Source organism: Schistocerca cancellata, chromosome 4 (genome assembly GCF_023864275.1).
Source record: "Schistocerca cancellata isolate TAMUIC-IGC-003103 chromosome 4, iqSchCanc2.1, whole genome shotgun sequence".
NCBI classification, from domain to species: Eukaryota; Metazoa; Arthropoda; class Insecta; order Orthoptera; family Acrididae; genus Schistocerca; species Schistocerca cancellata.
In genome coordinates, this window is record NC_064629.1 from 636,643,107 (window position 1) to 636,657,067 (window position 13,961).

The 13,961-nt window shown below is 41.8% G+C and overlaps 1 protein-coding gene and 1 pseudogene across 1 annotated transcript in view; one reads left to right on the forward strand and one right to left on the reverse strand.

Moving 5' to 3' along the window:
* Positions 1-13,961, forward strand: part of LOC126184358 (uncharacterized) — a 77,951-nt gene that overhangs the window by 30,483 nt on the left and 33,507 nt on the right. The window lies entirely within an intron of this gene.
* On the reverse strand, positions 6,395-6,512 carry LOC126185589 (5S ribosomal RNA; annotated as a pseudogene).

Consider the following 13,961-nt stretch of genomic DNA (forward strand, 5'->3'; position numbering starts at 1 on the left):
CGTTTGCAAAATATTAATATCGTCCACGCCTGAGATCCGATGTGCCAATCGATCCCTCAACTACTGCCTTCCAGCAATAGCTGCACGAGATTTACAAGAATTCCCCAAATTCACGCCTGTACTTATTTGTGGCGCAACAACTCCATGGCTTTATTTTTTCCGTAAACTTAAGTTACTTTTCCGATTTTATTTTTTGTTTCCTTTACTGCTTGTTCAATGTACAGTCTAAATATCATCACAACCCTATCTAACTTTCTGTTCAACTACTCTCCTCGGTTAATATCTTTCGACTAGTAGTCTGGTTTCTGAAGAACTTGTAGATAACTTTTCTCTCCCTATATTTTATTCCTGCTACCTACAAATTTTGGAAGAGTGCGTTTCAGTAAACATGATCAAAGCTTCCTCTAATATGCAAATGCTATAAATGTAAGGCGAGGATCGCCTACGAGCCCTTCAATGCAGATGCACACCTAGCTCGAACTCTTTCGGGAATACATCAAATGAATTCGCAATTGCGGTTATTGACTACCATCAGCTGTAGAATGGAATGACGGCAATGAAAATTTGTGCTGGACTGGGACTCGAACCCGCTTATCGCGAGTGGTTGTCTAATCATGTGGCTATCCGTGCACGACTCAGGGCCAGCCCCAAACTCCCATAGTCGCTTGCCCGGTATCGGGAAATAAATACGATATTGCAGCGCCTTTGTTATTCTGATTACGATGCAAAGTTCCTTTGGACATGTGTGCATTTACGGGAATATACGTAATGGATGTACGAGTACCGGTCGTAGACGCGTGGTTGACGACATATGGAAGTTTGGGTGTGACCCTGAAACGTGCACGGGTAGCCACATAAGGCGACCACTCGTGATCAGTGGGAAATCCGCCTTCGATTTCCGGTCCGGCAGAAATTTTCGTTGCCCTCATCTACATCTACATCTACATTTATACTCCGCAAGCCACCCAACGGTGTGTGGCGGAGGGCACTTTACGTGCCACTGTCATTACCTCCCTTTTCTGTTCCAGTCGCGTATGGTTCGCGGGAAGAACGACTGTCTGAAAGCCTCCGTGCGCGCTCGAATCTCTCTAATTTTACATTCGTGATCTCTTCGGGAGGTATAAGTAGGGGGAAGCAATATATTCGATACCTCATCCAGAAACGCACCCTCTCGAAACCTGGCGAGCAAACTACACCGCGAAGCAGAGCGCCTCTCTTGCAGAGTCTGCCACTTGAGTTTGCTAAACATCTCCGTAACGCTATCACGGTTACCAAATAACCCTGTGACGAAACGCGCCGCTCTTCTTTGGATCTTCTCTATCTCCTCCGTCAACTCATTCCATTCTCCAACTGATGGCAGTCATTATTGGTAATTGGGAATTAATTTGATGCGTTTCCTAACGGCTGTGGTTGCCGCAGTGCCTCTTTCTTTGGAAATGCATGCATGTCCAAAGGAACTTTGCATCGTAATCAGGATAACACAGGCGTTGCAATATCGTACCTTAAGGGAATAGGCGAAATGCCTCAAGTAATGAGGATAATGGCAAGGGGCACTGCCTCAGTAGTGTGTGGATAATATGAGGATTTGGGTCTGACGGAAGCGTACTAGGATAGTCTGTGCAGTAACGATGATAGCTGTGTCCGCATGGCGTAGTAGTCAGCGCTTCTGCCAACTGAGCAGCAGGCCCGTGTTCGAATCCCGGTCCAACACGAATTTTCAACTTAGTCCACTGGTTTAAATCAATGCCCGCTCGAAGCTAATGTCTTTAATTCATTTGTACCTATAAACGTAGGTTTGCAAATGGTTCAAATGGCTCTAAGCACTATGGGACTTAACATCTGAGGTCATCAGTACCCTAGACTTAGAACTACTTAAACCTAACTAACCTAAGGACATCACACAACTCCATGCCCGAGGCAGGATTCGAACCTGCGACCGTAGCGGCAGCGTGGTTCCGGACTGAAGCGCCTAGAACCGCTCGGCCACAGTGGGCGGCGTAGGTTTGCATTTCTTCAGTCTGTTTTCCAGCGTAAGTCGTAGGTTCAGCATTGCCCTACGCGTTCCTATATTTCTCTGGAACTCGAACGGATCTTCCCCGCAATCGCCGACTGCCGGTTTTCTTCACTCCTTTACAAATAATTCGTGTCAGTGTTTTGTAACCAAGACTTAATATACTGATGCTTCGGTAAAATTCACACCTGTTAGCATCTACCGACGTCTCTGTAATTGGAATTATTACGTTCTTCTTCACGCCTGAAGGCATTTCACCAGTTTCATATATCTTGCATTTCAGGTGGAATAGCTTTTTCATGGCTTATTCTTCCTAGGATCTCAATAAATTTGAGGGAATGTCTTGCATTGTTGTACTTCCTCTTCATCAATTTCCTCTTCCCTTTCCACAATACTGTCTGCTAGTTTGTTTAATTTGTAGATCTATAGCAGTTCTACATATTCCTTTCATCTTTCAGCCTTTCCTTAGTACTGGTTTGACATCTGAACCATTGATACTGATACAGTTGCTTCTGTTTTCTCCGAAAAATGGCATAATTGTCCCAACTTTCTCAGAGTCATACATTTGTCCTGTAGCCTTTATTGCTTCGCCATTTTCCACTTCCGTTTATCTCAATTTTTGTTGTCCATATTCCCCTTTGCCCGCCAAAATTTGTGCTTTTTGTGCGGGGTGTTTCATAGTCATCGCATAAGACATCTAGGAGGTTATAGATCACTTGACAACTTTTGTTAGAGATAAAATGTTCACTGACGCTTCCTGTCGACATCAGGCATCCTTTAATGTTCGCGGGACTTGGAACGACGAGATTTAACCGAACTAGAAGATCTCCTAACCATATGTGCTGTGTAATACCTACCCAGGCAAATTGACAGAGTGATTTTCAAGAAGAAAACCATAAGAACAATTGCGGAGAGAGGTATTTTAGAAGCGAATCAGGAACTTCAGTTTTGCTTGGCCCAGCGCTTTTCACACGAAGCAAATGACAGAATTATAGGAAACAGACACTTCTTACGCATGCGGCAGATTGCCTATGCCATGTCGCCTCTCATGGGCACAACCAGTGCGTCAGCGAACATTTTCTCTCTCATAAAAGTTGTTCCTCGTGACGTGATATAACACCCGTAGACGTTTGGTGCAAAGATTTTAAACCATGCTGGATTTCCTCCCTTTACCAATTAAATTCAATTTGTTATGAATTGTCCAAGGATATCTACGAGGTTCTAATTGTTCTTCTGCTCCCTTCACGACGCCAATCATAAAGTTACCCGTTACTATTTTGTTGTTGTCTTGTTCACTTCCTCTGTTTCAGTCAATCGTTGTCTAATATTGCCTTTGAAACTCTGGTAAAACTCTTTTTATTTGTCTACTGTCGGATTACACTCTGCAATCACCGTCAAATTTTCGTTTTCATTAATAATCCTATTAATATCTTTTGTCTCATCATACATTCTTTCAGTCTCTTTTTCATCTGTCGCTCGGGTAAGCATATAAACAATTTCTACTGTGGTAGCTGTTGGCCTCGTATACGTCTAGGTTGTGATGATGAACTCACTATGTTGTACGCAGAAGCTAACCTACATTGCTATTTTAATATTAATTATTAGACCTACTCATGCATTACCCTTATTTAATTTTTTGTTCGATCCTACCAACTCACTTAACTAATTCTCAGTCTGTGTAACCTCAACCTCTCTATTCTTTTTTCTAAATTCTCTACCCTAGCCGGCCGCTGTGGCCGAGCAGTTCTAGGCGCTTCAGTCTGGAACCGCGCGGCCGCTACGGTCGCAGGTTCGAATCCTGCCTCGGGCATGGATGTGTGTGATGTCCTTAGGTTAGTTAGGTTTAAGTAGTTCTAAGTTCTAGGGGACTGATGACCTCAGATGTTAAGTCCCATAGTGCTCAGAGCCATTTGAACCATTTCTCTACCCTACACACCGTATTAAGGGACCTAACATTCCATCTACCATCTTTACAAGACTAATTTTTCCATATGATTTTATCTTGCGAAATAGTCGTTGTCTGGTGATCCGGATGGGGTAGTATTTTACCTGCAGAATATTTTACCCAAAATTACTCCATCACCATTACATTAACTCATACATTACGACTACATACCTCAGGAAATACAGCGACTGTTTTTTTAATAGTAATTCTGTATTATTTCATAGAAACGTAGCTTGGTTCTCTATCAGCAGATAAACCAGTACAGTAATTCATTCTATGTTTATTTGAATTTTGATTAGAGCTATGGGCTAGCCATTTGGTAAATTTTCCACATCATCTTCAGTCCAAACAGCTACAATTCTCACTTTGTGAACAAAATTGCTGTCATGTTCGAACTGAAATGACCAACTTCAAATCAGTTCTGCAGTGTGGGTAGCGGGAAAGTGTCAGTTTGAGCCTGATGAGCCTTAAATTTTTTTGCACCAAATATGCAGGTTGACCCGAAAGTCTGTTAACTTTTGAAAATTCAGTACTTCACGGAATAATGCAGCTAGAGAGGTAAAAATTGACACACGTGCTTGAAATTACATGGGGTTTTATTGAAACCAAAAAACTGCCCTAAATGGTCAACAGATAGCACTTCACATGATACAAAACAATAATTAGCATAACAACTGATTTTTAGCGAAGACAATTTTCTTTATAACACATGCCTCAACAATACCTTTAGTTGAGGGACAAAAAATGGTTCAAATGGCTCTGAGCACTATGGGACTTAACATCTGAGCTCATCAGTCCCCTAGAACTTAGAACTACTTAAACCTAACTAACCTAAGGACATCACACACATCCATGCCCGAGGCAGGGTTCGAACCTGCGACCGTAGCGGTCGCGCGGTTCCAGACTGAAGCGCCTAGAACCGCTCGGCCACAGAGGTCGGCAGTTGAGGGACAATGTTGTGAACAGCGCTGTACAGCACATCAGTGGGTATGGTGAGAAATTGCCGTCAGATGTTGTCGTTTAGCATCCCAAATGAGGTCGGCGGATCACAGTAGACTTGCGACTTCAGGTAATCCCACAACCAATAATCACACAGATTGAGATCTGGGGACCTAGGAGGCCAAGCATGAGGGAAGTGGCGGCTCAGCACATGATCCTCACCAAAAGTTGAGTGCAAGAGATCTTTCACACATGTACCAATAAGGGCTGGAGTGCCATCCTGCGTTAAAGACTTACCTTCCAGTAGGTGGTTAACAGTCAGGCTAGGGATGATGCGATTCTGTAACACACCGACGTGCCTCGCACCCTACACGCTGAATGTTTGGAAAGCAGCGCCCCGCATTTCTTAGAAGAAAAAGGGTCCGATCACAACAGATGTGGTAAATCCACGCCACACTGTGACTTTCTCATCATGCAGTGGGATTTCCACGACAGCTCTAAGATTTTCGGTAGCCCAAACTTTGCAGTTGTGGGTGTTCACAGACTGTCGGAGTGTGAAATGGGCTCCACTGTCCGCAACACGTTAGACAAACAGTCGTCACCGGCCTCAATTTTTTGAAATTCCCATACTGCAGATGCTCTCCGCGTCACAAAATCGGTGGCTAATAGTTCATGGTCCCGCTGGATTTTGTACAGATAACATTGGACGGCACGCCTTAGTGATGTCCATATAATAGCACGTGAAGTGCTGGTGCGACGTGCGACTTCACATGTGCTAACTTCACCATGCGGAGATGAACTAGCTAAAGTCTCAATTTCTTCCAGAACTGTCTGAGCAGCAGTAGCACTTGTGCCTAGTCGCACGCTGCGGAGCCGATCGTGCAAACAGCTTCTTCACAACGACACCTGTCAAAGAACCTTTACCCGTTCGGATACCCTCCTTATGACGATAGGATTGTAAAGCTGGAGTAGTGGATTTTCCATTCTGATAGTGAAGCTTCGTAAGTGCCTTTTCTGGTAAACTCAACGTACCGCGACTGCTGGCGCGTCTGATTCGCTCCCTCTCTACAGCTCATTTTATATACGATTCTCATGCGGCGTCACTGACATGTTGCTGGTTTTTCGTTTCAATAAATCCCCATGTCATTTGAGGCATGTGTGTCAAGTTTTACCTCTCTGCTACATTACTCGGTGAATTAGTGCATTTTCAAATGTTAACGGAGTTTTGGGCTAACCTGTAGTATAAGGTAATGCCGGCCTCTACCAGAAGTTTGGTTTTCTTACATACTGAACTCCGCCCGAGCAGGCTATGAAGACCCAACGGTACCGACAGGCTGCCCTGTCATGCTCAGCCCACAGGCGTTACTGGATGCCGAAATAGAGGGACATGTGGACAGCACACCGCTCTCTCACAGTATATCAATTTACGAAACCGGAGCCGCTACTTCTCAATCAAGTAGCTACTCAGTTTGCCTCACAAACGCAGAGTACACCCCGCTTGCCAACAGCTCTCACCAGACCTGATGGTCACCCATCCTAGTGCTAGCTCAGCCCGACAGCGCTTAACTTCGGTGATCTGACGGGAACCGGTGTTACCACTGCGGCAAGGCCGTTGGCTTACACACTGAGCCATCATACATACTGAGACAAGAGTGCAGTATATCATTATGAATCATTCATCAAACTGTATCATAGAGCCACTGGACTATTTAAAGTAAAGCAAACTAGACGTTTTCAGATAGGTATATGTTTTTTCGTTCTGTGTAATATATGACGTCATTCATCACTGTAAATAATGTTTTTCGTTTCCCTAGATTTCATCGGGGAAGTGAACTGCACTTCTCCAGTTAGGAGATTTTTTTTTTTTTCATGATCCTTGGCATATGTTCAGCAGCTCATGGAGGAAATATCCTTCCGTTTAAGAATCGAACACAGAATATATATGGAATACACGAAGGAAATAATTGAAAATGATGAAACAAGTGTCACAAATGCACATTGCAAACAAATATCAGTAGTTTACCATACTCAGGAAAATATTTTTGCGTCAAGGAGGTATATGAAAATTCGCCATTTTCATCAAAATACTTTTAGACCCCTTCCAAACAATTGCATTCCAAGACACTCAAAAAGTCTAATGTACTAGTTTTTTTTGTAATCCACACTCAGTAGTGTTCAGCGCGATTGCAGCTGCTATATTTCGAACTGAACTAGTGGCACTGACTTTTGAATTTTGCTTTTAATTGTATGAATTTGTAAAGTTACTTTATATCAAAACAAATTTTCTGGTTTTACAAACAAAATAATTAGCCAGAAAATGTTAGTGTGTTTTCTACATACTTGAATTAAATGTTAACCAAAGTATCATATAGTAAAAATAAACATTTTCTCACTAACATTTGGCTTAATGTGAATCAAGTATGTGGCTTAAGCAGTGCCCATTCTCAGAGACAGTGCTCTTTTTGCCTCCCATTGCAAAGAAGGATATGAGAAAATCCAAAATACGTTTCTTATTATACAGTTACTATGAACCTATAGAAGACAGTTGTTTTCCAGGTGCAAGAAGAAATTGCAAACATCAACCTCCTATTCAAAATGTGAAGTTGGTGCATAAAACATCAAGAATGTGTGGAAAGTAGTAAAAATGTATAGCAGACACACAGAAAGGAACACACAAAAAGAAATCAAATGTCAGATTTATTAAATAATAAAAAGGACATTTTGCACAGCATCCTTAACTGATTCATTTTAAAGGGTTTTGTGTTAACAAAAATGGAACAAATAACAGTTTTTAATACCATGTCTCACTGATAGCACTAGTGATAGTACATTTTCTCTCCAAACGTCATGCGAAAGTGTAAACCATGGATAGAGCAACAGTCATCGTCAGGTGTGCATTGAAGGTAAATCAATAGAGAAAGTAAGACACTCCATTAACTAAGCAGGGTCGTTGCAACTGCAGCAGTATGATGATAAACTAGGAAAAAAATGGTTCAAATGGCTCTGAGCACTATGGGACCTAATTTCTCAGGTCATCTGTCACCTATAACTTAGAACTACTTGAACCTAACGAACCTAAGGGCATCACACACATCCATGCCCACGGTAGGATTCGAACCTGCGACCGTAGTGGTCACGCGGTTCCAGACTGTGACGCCTAGAACCGCTCAGCCACCCCGGCCGGCGATAAACTAGAAACTTCATACAGCTACATAAACAAAAAAATGGCCAGCCAGCAACCCTACCTCCAAGTGGGAGATGCAGCCCATGTTACCCGTAGATGTTGACCCACGCTGTCAGTGACGCCATTAGTTGTGGGCATATGTAGCATCTTTGTATCACTATCGGTACTTGCTGTGCTAAATCCCTAGTGTGGGAGGGGGGAGGGGGGCCTGTGATATTTGCTGTGGTATCAAGTAGCGTAGGCCCATGTGGACTGGCCAACTCAGATGGCCCAGCTTGGCATGTGTAAGATAGAGCGCTGCTCTGATAAGACCAGAATGCGAAGAAGCATGGAGAGTGGGAGTGGCTCCACGTCCATGGACTACCACGCAGTGGACTACTTGGATGCTCGCTTTTGAGTGGGACTATAGGGGTGCAGGTTGTATCAGTGAGTGGGCGGCAGAGGGTGATGGTGAGCAGTAAGACGGGTGGGAGCCAAGGTGTCAGATCCATGGGGTGGAGGCAGTTGCAGGGGCACTGCTTGCAACTGCAGTTGCTGCTGCAGCTGGTTGCGATGGCGAGTCAGGAGCTTGTGACCAGATCAAACAGCTGATGCCCACTATGTCCACTGAAGGTGCCATACAGTTGTGTGTGCCCAGACACAGGAGCCCTGCATATAGGAAGACCTGTACCTAAGCTGGACATGCTGTACAGAGCACAGGAAGTTTAGCAAGGTTCAGTGCCTACATCCGTGCAAAATTTCGGCCAGTATGGTCCCATTGATGCTGTTGGACCAGTGTGCACTGAGGAAGATGTAAAGCACTAGTTTATTTGATGTCACCTAGGCCTTTCACATCTGACTCTTAAATGATCTGACTATCTGCTCGACCTCTGCGTTGGAGGATTTTTGGAAGAGATTTGTACTCAGTAGCAAGTCATTACAGCAACAGAAAGACAGTAACTGTGATGACGTGAGTTGGGGACCACTGTCAGACAACAGTGTGTGTGGCGCTCTACTGACAGCAAAAATTGTAGAGAGGGCATGATGACAGACTGCACTCTCATTGACAGCATCTGTGCCACGAAGGGTATGTTGGAGAGAGCGCCCACCACCAACAACCACATAGCCCCCTGAAATGCCCTGACGAAATTGATGTGTACTCTCTCCTTTGCTTTCTCGGGGCATGGCCATGGAGAGAAACTTTATGTCAAGGCTGCCTGGTTAATTGAGCAACAATGATACCATCAGAATGCATGTTTAATATCAGCATTAATATCAGGCTAGTATGCATGACACCAGGTTAACGCCTTCATGCACATCATATCCCAATGTGAGGCATGAAGTAGCTGGAGGATGCAGGCTGAAGCATGAACAGGATTATGAACTGGTATTCAGTGTTGTCAGTGACCAATGCCAAGATGCCATTTGCTGCACTGAACCTGTGTCGGATCACAAAGTACACTGCCTGACAAAAAAAAGTGAAATACTCAGAAGACATGGTTGGATGTCATTGTAGCTTCACACACATACACACAAGCAGTGGGTATGTAAATGATTACAGTTTAAATTCTCTGTGGCAGGTAGTACAGCCATTAGAGCAGATTAGTGTTGTTCATGTTTAGTGTTATTACCATGTCTGGTAGCATAAATAAGGGGCATGAACAGCATGGAGTGATCAGTGTGAAGGATATAGAGATGCCACATACTCATATGAGACATATCATCAGCAATTGACAGAGTTGCAGGCCTTCATTCGGCCGGCTGGTTGCATTATGCAGTATTCAGATTTGTGGGGCATTTGGGTGTGACAGTGGCCTGATGTCAGACTGCCTGGGAATGTGCCGTCAATGTTCAGGTTGACCATGTCTGACCATCACAATGAAGTGTGAACGTATTGTGTGCCAAGTGCATCATAAACCATTCACATCCAATTACGCCATCAGAGAGCAACTAATGGGCTCCCAAAATATTATGTGTCCTTCTGCACGATTGTTCAGAGACTAACAGCAGCTGGACTACGGAATTACCTTCCCATTCTTTGGCAAACTGCTGTGTATGGAGTGGTGTCATGACTAGGAATCATGAACTGCTGATATATGGCATCGCATTGTGTTCAGTTTCGTTGCTACTGAAAGTTTTCCAAGCTTGTATTCTTTCTTCTATTGCTTGATCACATGCTCTGTTCCACCATCTGTGTTTTCTCTTTCTTGAGGGTTTTCCAAAATTCATCATTCATAGTGTTTTTCAGTACATGTACAAGTTCCTTCCAGCTCGTTGCATTTCATTGCCCAATTTCCTGGAGAATTTCCCTCTTGTTAAGTTTAAGGTATTCTAGATCAATTCTAACTGTTTTGTTTATTGGTGGTTTCCTTCAGTTATGTTTAAATCTAATCTTTATTTGCAGCAGATGGTAGTCTGACTCAATAAATCCTTTCCTTGTTCGTATGTTGAGTATTTCTTTGGTATTCTTATTAGATATGGCAACATGGTCTAACTGAAATTCACCCAAAGTTGAATTTGGTGATTTCCATGTTGTAAGTTTGATTACAGGTTTAAGGAATTGTGTGGACATGATTTTAAGATCAAAATTTTTGCAGGAGCTTATCAGTCTCTCGCCGTTTTTATTTGTTCTTTGTGAGCTATATGAATTCCCATCGTTTTCCTGAATTTTTTTCTCTTTGCTGAGTTGTCCATTGAAATCTCCTAACATAATTTTCACGTGATGAGTAGGGATTTTATTTGAGGTTTCCTCCAATAGTTCCCAGAAGTCGTCTATTACATGTGGATCTTTTCTATTGTAATCATTTGTGGGGGGATGTGCATTTATCAGTGTGTATTCCTTGTTTCCAGATTTTACTCAGATTGTGGTGATTCTTTCTGATGTTGAATGGAAGTTTATTATTGAATCTATTATTGATCTGTGCACAACAAAAGCTGTGCCAAATTGTTTGGGTCCCTTGTTTGTCTGGACTGCAGGTTTTACTTTGTAGATTCTGAAGTTTCCTGAATCAAAATGATTTTTTTCAGTAAATCGTGATTCTTGAATCGCAAGGATTTTTATGTGGAATTTTTCCACAGCATTTGTGAGTTGTTTGAGTTTACCTACATTGGAGAGTGTGTTTATGTTGAGAGTTCCTATGAAGTTTTTCTGTTTTGGTCTTAGAGATTTTGAGAAGCTCTGACTCTTCTGTGCATGATGTTCCTGGTCCCCCAGAATCCGATGACCAGGAAAATTCAGTCCAGAGACTGATGCCTGGGGCAGTGGATTTCTTTCCTTTTGTTCCATCATGCTTATTGAAGCTGAAACTTGTTTTGTGATGATCTTATAAGTTCTCATGTTTATGATTTGATTGTTGAGATCAAGAAGAGCATGGGGCATCCGTACCATCTAGGTGAACAGACGCTGACCGCTACCCGCTGGATTCCAGAACAGACACTAGTGGATTTGGGCTGCCTTTTCTGCCAGTTCCACTGTATGGATGATCTTCACCTCTGCCTCCACTGCCATTGAGGTCTTTGCCGTATCCCTGGCAAGTGGCCCTCACAATGTACTATCACCCAGGCCAGGTGAACCCAGGTTTTCTAACAAGGTGTTACTCCTCCCCCTCCTCCTTTTTCAACCAGGCTTGGGACTCTCTCTCTCTCTCTCTCTCTCTCTCTGTGTGTGTGTGTGTGTGTGTGTGTGTGTGTGTGTGTGTGTGTGTGTGTGTGTGTGACACACATTTAGACAAATATTTGTGGAGTAGAATGAGTTGTCAAGCAAATATGATTTCATTTCATGTTTGAAGTTAATTTAATTCTCTATTAGATTTTTCATGACATTTGGGAAGCAGTCTAAGACTTTTATAGTTCAATGCCTCAGTACTTTCTGTGAAAATAATCAATTTTTGAAAATGTAATGTAATTGGATACGTAAAAAAGTCTACTCACTAAGCAGTGGCAGGAGAACACAAAAATAAAAGGTACTATTAAAGTTTGGAAGCTTTCTGAGCCAGTGGCTCCTTCTTCTGGCAGAAGTGTTGAAGAGAAAGAAAGAGTTGTGAAGGAAAAGGACTGTTGAGGTTTAGGAAAAGGTGCAGAGTTTGGAAAATTCATCCAGAACTGCGGGTCAGGGAAGAGTTAATAGATGGAATGAGAAGAAACACTACAGGTTTTCTTTAACCTCACCAGTACTTTTCCTCCCCCTTTTCCTTTCCCTTCAACCCTCCTGCCAGAAGAAGGAACCACTGACTTTGAAAGCTTGCAAACTTTAATACCTTTCATATGTGTGTTCTTCTGCCAACCACTACAAGACCTAAGACTATTGAGGTTTAAGTATTTGTACCCTGTTATAATTTAAGTCACAACTTTTCCTTTCTCCACATCTGATCTACAGCAACTGAATGTTAAGTTTTGTCCCTCCACATTCAGCAATCTTATTTCAGTAGTTAACTGATATTGAGAAAGACATCAGACATTGACATGATTTGGAGGCACTACTGCACCTGGTGAAATTATATGCTTACACATTTTACTTGTTATATCTCCTATTACTTTAAAGTCCTTTTCATTTTCACAATTTTCAGGCTCAATATTCTGTTACAACAACTTCTTTTAATATTTACAGGCTAACTCTATGCATAGTCTGACAGAACTGTTGTTCTCACATCTGTAACAAACTGCAATATTTCCTTAGATCAGTGGCCCTCCAGTAGGTGTCCATAAGCAAGTGTAAGAGGGTACACTTGTCCCTCCCTGAAATCTGTTGTATGGACTTTCTATTCATTGCATAATTTCCACTAATGTCCAGCAACAATTGTCTGTAACTCAATTAAACTGCATATTTCACATTGCCAAGCATGGCATTAATTTCTGTGAGTTTAATAATCACTATAGATATGGGATTTTTTTGGTTTTCAAACTGTTCATGAGAAATTATACAGATTTCTTGCTGCAGCAGCGGTTACAAGGTTGTTCTGCAGTCAAAGTGATGTGAACCTTTTCAGAACAGTGCCAAAATAGTGCACTCAACCTTTCCTCTCACAATTGCTCATAATGCTTTTATCAAGTTGCAGAAGGGGACTGATACATCGTCCTGATGTGCAGATTCCCAGCACAACATAAATATGACAGCAGTTTATGTGCCCATAATCCATCCCCAATCTCCACAAAGGAAAAAGAATAGTATCAATATAATACAATAAATCCAGTAATATGATCAAGTGTGAAGCTTCGTAAGCAAAGTGCTGTATGTAATGTCAAAGTTAAGTCTTTTTTAAGGTTTCTTCTCTGTTATTCCATTTTGAGGAGTAGCTTTTGTTGGATATTGTTGTTGACATCCAATAAGATTTTATTACTCATTCTGACTTTTTTCTGTTTCATATTTTTATGGGAGACTGAATAAATATTTTTGTAAATATTTTCTAGTTTTATTTCATAATTCATTTAGTACCATGGGCTTGATCATATAAAGGAAGTAATTTCAGATTTTTTGATAAAAATGTGACATCCATATTCATATTAATAACACATGATGTTCTTCATATTTTCTGTTAGAGTGTGGTTACTGTTTAGGTATCAAAGTAATATCTTACAAATACCAAACTGTTTGAGATGTAGTAAGTTTGTTGTACTTCTTGTCAAATTTAGTTCTTGGAACACAACAGGTTTTGAATTCTCCAAATCAGCTATATAAAAACAGCTACTTTTAGAATCTTTCCATTAGCTCTCGTCCTTCCTTTGTATACATTTGTATGTGAATGACTGTATAAGCTAGTTGTAGTTTCACTTCAATGGTGTGACATTTTCTAACATGATAAATAACAAGAGTTTTAACCACAGAAAGAGACTTGTTTCAGTTTAACAATTTGAATGCCAATTCAGAAGTGCAAAACACTTGCCTTATTATTTTACTTGCATCATAA